Raw genomic sequence first — 6,283 nt, forward strand, 5'->3', positions numbered from 1 at the left:
GAAGTCATGTACCTAGGGTAGGGTCATAGACCTGACCTAAGGATCCTTCCCAAGGACACCCTCAGAAGAAACTGCCTTCCAGTCGACCAAGAGGGACTTCACTCGACGCACTCGAAGGACTCGACCATGAAGACTCACTCGACCACCAGGAGATCAAGAGCCACTCTGCATCCAACGGTCTGTAATTAAGTAGTCTTTATGGCATTTAGGACACTTTATGTAAGGCGTTACCAGTAACGCCTAGCCTTAATGTACTTTAAACCCTGCATTACTGAGGGCCGGAGGGGTCTGGCGGGCACTATATAAGCCACCCCCTCCTCAGTGTAAAGGGTTCGCACCCCTGTAATCTATACACACATAATCCAGTCGACCGCCTCCGGGCTCCGAGACATAGGGCTGTTACTTCTTCCGAGAAGGGCCTGAACTCGTACATCTCTTGTCTTCACAACTACTCCATAGCTAGGATCTTGCCTCTCCATACCTACCCCCCATTCTACTGTCAGACTTAGAACCACGACAGGGCGCGCCCTCCAGCCTCGTGACCTCCTCGGGCACTGCTTGGAGTAGGGTCCAAGTCTCCTGGATCACGTTCGGTTGGAAAATCACGATCCCGAAGGTTTCATTCCGTTTGGACTCCGTTTGATATTCCGTTTTTTCGAAATACTGAAACAGGCAAAAAACAGCAATTCTGGGCTGGGCCTCCGGTTAATATGTTAGTCCCAAAAAATAATATAAAAGTGGAAAATAAAGCCCAATATAGTCCAAAACAGTAGGTAAAGTAGCATGGAGCAATAAAAAATTATAGATACGTTGGAGACGTATCAAGTGACAACTTGCTTGTCATTCTACTTGAAGTTCCCTTTCTTTCCCTTTGCCCTTTTCTTGAAACTAGTGGTCTTGTCGATCATCAACACTTGATGCTCTTTCTTGATTTCTACCTTCATTGATTTTAACATGGCGAAGAGCTCGGGAATCGTTTTCGTCATCCTTTGCATACTATAGTTCATCACGAAGTTCTACTAACTTGGTGATGGTGACTAGAGAACTCGTCAATCACTATCTTATCTGGAAGATTAACTCCCACTTGATTCAAGCGATTGTAGTACCCAGACAATCTGAGCACATGATCACTAGTTGAGCAATTCTCCTCCATCTTTTAGCTATAGAACTTGTTGGAGACTTGATATCTCTCAACTCGGGTATTTGCTTGAAATATTAACTTCAACTCTTGGAACATCTCATATGGCCCATGATGTTCAAAACGTCTTTGAAGTCCCGATTCTAAGCCGTTTAAGCATGGTGCACTAAACTATCAAGTAGTCATCATATTGAGCTAGCCAAACGTTCATAACGTCTGCATCTGCTCCTGCAATAGGTCCGTCACCTAGGGGTGCATCAAGGACATAATTCTTCTGTGCAGCAATGAGGACAATCCTCAGATCACGGATCCAATCTGCATCATTGCTACTAACATCTTTCAACACAGTTTTCTCTAGGAACATATCAAAATAAACATATGAAGCAATAACGCGAGCTATTGATCTACAACATAATTTGCAAAATACTACCAGGACTAAGTTCATGATAAATTTAAGTTCAATTAATCATATTACTTAAGAACTCCCACTTAGATAGACATCTCTCTAATCATCTAAGTGATCACGTGATCCAAATCAACTAAACCATAACCGATCATCACGTGAAATGGAGTAATTTTTAATGGTGAACATCACTATGTTGATCATATCTACTATATGATTCACGCTCGACCTTTCGGTCTCAGTGTTCCGAGGCCATATGTGCATATGCTAGGCTCGTCAAGTTTAACCTGAGTATTCTGCGTGTGCAAAACTGGCTTGCACCCGTTGTAGATGGATGTAGAGCTTATCACACCCGATCATCACGTGGTGTCTTGGCACGATGAACTTTGGCAACGGTGCATACTCAGGGAGAACACTTTTATCTTGAAATTTAGTGAGAGATCATCTTATAATGCTACCGTCAATCAAAGCAAGATAAGATGCATAAAAGATAAACATCACATGCAATCAATATAAGTGATATGATATGGCCATCATCATCTTGTGCTTGTGATCTCCATCTCCGAAGCACCATCGTGATCACCATCGTCACCGGAGCGACACCTTGATCTCCATCGTAGCATCGTTGTCGTCTCGCCAACTATTGCTTCTACGACTATCGCTACCGCTTAGTGATAAAGTAAAGCAATTACAGGGCGATTGCATTGCATACAATAAAGCGACAACCATATGGCTCTTGCCAGTTGCCGATAACTTGGTTACAAAAACATGATCATCTCATACAATAAAAAATAGCATCATGCCTTGACCATATCACATCACAACATGCCCTGCAAAAACAAGTTAGACGTCCTCTACTTTGTAATTGCAAGTTTTACGTGGCTGCTACAGGCTAAGCAAGAACCGTTCTTACCTACGCATCAAAACCACAATGATAGTTCGTCAAGTTAGTGTTTTTAACCTTCTCAAGGACCGGGCGTAGCCACACTCAGTTCAATTAAAGTTGGAGAAACTGACACCCGCCAGCCACCTGTGTGCAAAGCACGTCGGTAGAACCAGTCTCACGTAAGCATACGCGTAATGTCGGTCTGGGCCGCTTCATCCAACAATACCGCCGAACCAAAGTATGACATGCTGGTAAGCAGTATGACTTGTATCGCCCACAACTCACTTGTGTTCTACTCGTGCATATAACATCTACGCATTAAATCAGGCTCGGATGCCACTGTTGGGGAACGTAGTAATTTCAAAAATTTCCTACGCACACGCAAGATCATGGTGATGCATAGCAACAAGAGGGGAGAGTGTGTCCACGTACCCTCGTAGAGCAAAAGCGGAAGCGTTAGCACAACGCGGTTGATGTAGTCGTACGTCTTCACGATACGACCGATCAAGTACCAAACGCACGGCACCTTCGAGTTCTGCACACGTTCAACTCGATGACGTCCCTCGAACTCCGATCCAGCCGAGCTTTGAGGGAGAGTTCCGTCAGCATGACGGCGTGGTGACGATGATGATGTTCTACCGATGCAGGGATTCGCCTAAGCACCGCTACGATATTATCGAGGTGGATTATCGTGGAGGGGGGCATCGCACACGGCTAAGAGATCCAAGGGATCAATTGTTGTGTCTAGAGGTGCCCCCTTTCCCCCGTATATAAAGGAGCAAGGGGGAGGACGGCCAGCCTTGGGGCGCACCAAGGAGGGGAGGAGTCCTCCTCCTAGTAGGAGTAGGACTCCCCTCTTTCCTAGTCCAACTAGGAAAAGGAAGGGGGAAGGAAGGAGAGGGAAATGAGAAGGAAAGGGGGGCGCGCCCCCCTCCCTAGTCCAATTCGGACCCCCTATAGGAAGGGGGCGCAGCTGCCCCTTGTGGGCTGCCTTCCCTCTTCCCTATGGCCCATGTAGGCCCAATAGTCCCCCCGGGGTTTCCGATAACCCCCCGGCACTCCGATAAATACCCGAATCACTCGGAACCTTTCTGATGTCCGAATATAGTCGTCCAATATATCGATCTTTACGTCTCGACCATTTTGAGACTCCTCGTCATGTCCCCGATCTCATCCGGGACTCCGAACTGCCTTCGGTACATCAAAACACATAAACTCATAATATAACCGTCATCGAACTTTAAGCGTGCGGACCCTACGGGTTCGAGAACTATGTAGACATGACCAAGACACATCTCCGGTCAATAACCAATAGTGGAACCTCGATGCTCATATTGGCTCCCACATATTCTACGAAGATCTTTATCGGTCAAACCGCATAACAACATACGTTGTTCCCTTTGTCATCGGTATGTTACTTGCCCGAGATTCGATCGTCGGTATCTCAATACCTAGTTCAATCTTGTTACCAGCAAGTCTCTTTACTCGTTTCGTAATACATCATCCTGTAACTAACTCATTAGTTACAATGCTTTCAAAGCTTATAGTGATGTGCATTACCGAGTGGGCCCAGAGATACCTCTCCGACAATCGGAGTGACAAATCCTAATCTCGAAATACGCCAACCCAACAAGTACCTTTGGAGACACCTGTAGAGCACCTTTATAATCACCCAGCTACGTTGTGGCGTTTGGTAGCACACAAAGTGTTCCTCCGGTAAGCGGGAGTTGCATAATTTCATAGTTATAGGAACATGTATAAGTCATGAAGAAAGCAATAGCAACATACTAAACGATCAAGTGCTAAGCTAACGGAATGGGTCAAGTCAATATCAAATGAGGACTCATGTCTATGGTTAGGAAACTCAACCGTCTTTGATTAGCGAGCTAGTCAAGTAGAGGCATACTAGTGACACTATGTTTGTCTATGTATTCACACATGTATTATGTTTCCGGTTAATACAATTCTAGCATGAATAATAAACATTTACCATGAAATAAGGAAATAAATAATAACTTTATTATTGCCTCTAGGGCATATTTCCTTCAGCAGGATCGCAGTGGGGCAGCCTCTCCTTGTGGAGTACAGTCAGCCATCCGAAATTGCTACATGCACACCATACAAATATTTGATCAATGATGACCGTTAGATTTAGACTAATGAACCTAATCGTGTGGTGTAAATTGGTTCGTGCGGTGTTGTGGGACTAATTACGGGGTACACGTAAGAAAGTTCTTGTTCGATTGTCTAATAGTCACTACTGGAATCTAGTTATTTGCCGTCTGCCAGTTCTTTGCCGTCAGCTGGCCACCAACGGCGAACGGCACAATCCTTTGCCGTCCGTTTCCAGGTAGCGGACGGCAAAGAAGGCCTTTGCTGGCACGTGTTCAGACAGACGGTTTGTCGTCTGCTGGCGGACGTCAAAGGAGTTTGCCGTCCGTGATCCATGCCTTTGCCGTCCGCCATGGCAGACGGCAAAGAAGTGAATTCCAGTTGTGAGTAGTGGAGAAAATGACATGGATTGGTTATGTTTGTGTGTTTGGTTGAAGACATGGAATGCGAGAATATGATTTTACTCACCTCTTCTACGAATGGTGAACAAATATAGCCCCTTCCATATGAATGGTGAACAAATATAGCTGTTTGCATTCAAATAACATATAATTCAAGTTTTCAGCATGATTTCCTTTTTATTTTCAACAAGAAGCACTTAGCTATATATGATCACTTGTATATAACATCACATATAACAGATTTTTCCAATGTGAATATCATACAACAAAATGTCGGCATATCATAGAAAATTCAACAATGGTAACACATTTGCATTCTCAACATCTCATTCAGGAGAGACTTTTCATGCTTTTCTTGAGCCCGATTTGACATCAGGACCAGGGGAAGTTTCTCCAATAGCTGATCGGGAATGGACCTCAAATCTTCATCTTTGGCCCGATCTAACATCTGGGCCCTGGTAGCGTCCCTAACTCAAGGTCGGGTCCGATCAATGATACTCACAATCGTCCTAACCTAGATTTGACATCGGGGTCAAGCCAAGTGTCTCGTCCTAAATATGGTTTGACACCCGGCTTGTGAAGATCAGCTCCCTGCGGGAATTCACTGTGTACTCCATGCTACCGAACCTAACGATCTGGCTAGGAGAAAAACTGTCTTGACCTGGCCTAGGTGGTCAATCGAGTCAGCGAAGAGGGCGATGCTGCCAAAGATGAAGATATGTCCCGGCACGAAAGTAGCGGCGGTCTCGGTCTGCTTGCTGATCTTGATTCTCATTGTATCGCGGCGACTCCTTCAGCGGGACCTGTATGGGCCACCAAATGACGATGCTAAATCTAGCTGATCTCGGATAGGGGGTCCCGAACTAAGCGTCCAGATGCAATGGTAACAAGGACATGAGCCTTCACCCAAATTCAGGCCCTCTGAAGAGATAACACCCTATGTCCTACTTGTGCTTATTACTTTGGATTGGAGTACAAAGTACGTATGATCTATTCTAAGATTGTTGTGTCCCTCTATGAGCCTGCCCCTTGGTTTATATAGATACCAGGTGTCTAGGGTTACAGTATCCTAGTCAACTGCATATAAGGAAACAACATCTTCGATGAGTCTGGTGCCTTGGAGTACATGACAAGTCTTCGGGAGCCTTCTGTTTATATTTCACGGGTCTTTCACCATGGCTCACCCCTGAAACGACATGAGGTCCTTGGTCCGGCCCAAATCCGGAACACATCAGCGAGGAGCTACAATCGCGCGCGGTCGGGGAGCCACAATGGCGTGCCAACGTGGTTGCAACCGATGACAATAGAAGCTACAACCGTTGAGGAGGAGCTGCAACCGTGGC

Source organism: Triticum dicoccoides, chromosome 5B (genome assembly GCF_002162155.2).
Source record: "Triticum dicoccoides isolate Atlit2015 ecotype Zavitan chromosome 5B, WEW_v2.0, whole genome shotgun sequence".
Classification (NCBI taxonomy): Eukaryota; Viridiplantae; Streptophyta; class Magnoliopsida; order Poales; family Poaceae; genus Triticum; species Triticum dicoccoides.